This window comes from Sinocyclocheilus grahami, unplaced genomic scaffold, assembly GCF_001515645.1.
Source record: "Sinocyclocheilus grahami isolate Dianchi unplaced genomic scaffold, SAMN03320097.WGS_v1.1 scaffold123.1, whole genome shotgun sequence".
Classification (NCBI taxonomy): Eukaryota; Metazoa; Chordata; class Actinopteri; order Cypriniformes; family Cyprinidae; genus Sinocyclocheilus; species Sinocyclocheilus grahami.
In genome coordinates, this window is record NW_015505302.1 from 900,455 (window position 1) to 901,138 (window position 684).

Below are 684 nucleotides of genomic sequence, written 5' to 3' on the forward strand. Positions count from 1 at the left end.
GTCACCCATCGATCCATCAGCTCCACCGGGCTCCCTCGTCCCTCCGGCTCCGCCTTGGTGGGGCGTCAACCCACCATCGCCTCTGGACTCCTCTCCTCTGGCTGCGCCTCGTTGCTCTGTCCTACCGGCTCTGTTGGGCTCCTTCCTCCCGTCAGCTCCACCTTGGTCCTCAGTCGCTCCGGCTCCACCGCGGGTCTCTGGATCTCCGCCTCGGTCGCCAGAGCCCTCGGCTCCACCCTGGCCCCCCGGATCCTCGGCATCCCCCTGGCTCGTTGGCTCTCCGTCTCCGGCTTGGGCTCCTCCTCCACCTGCTCCACAGCCATTGGTCGGCCCCCTGGAGTCGGTGGACATTCCTCCTCCATGGCTCCTCCCTCCGTCGGCTCCACCATGGGCCGCTATCATGGCTGTGGCCTGGGTCCCACCTGGCTCCTCCTCCTGCTCCAGTTCCCTCCTGTCGTCTCCCTGGCTCCTCCCTCCATCGGCACCTTCCTCGACTCTGTTAACCGTCCTCCTCCTGGAAGTCCGTCCTCCGCCGGAACCTCCACCTGTCTGATCTGCCTGCCAGCCCTTTGCCTTCCCCGTCACCATCTCACATCCTCTGTGTTGTCTCCCTCCGCCCCTCCCTCTGTTTCTACGGTGCAAGGACACACCTTCCGGGAGGGGGGAGTAATGTAACACCCCTGT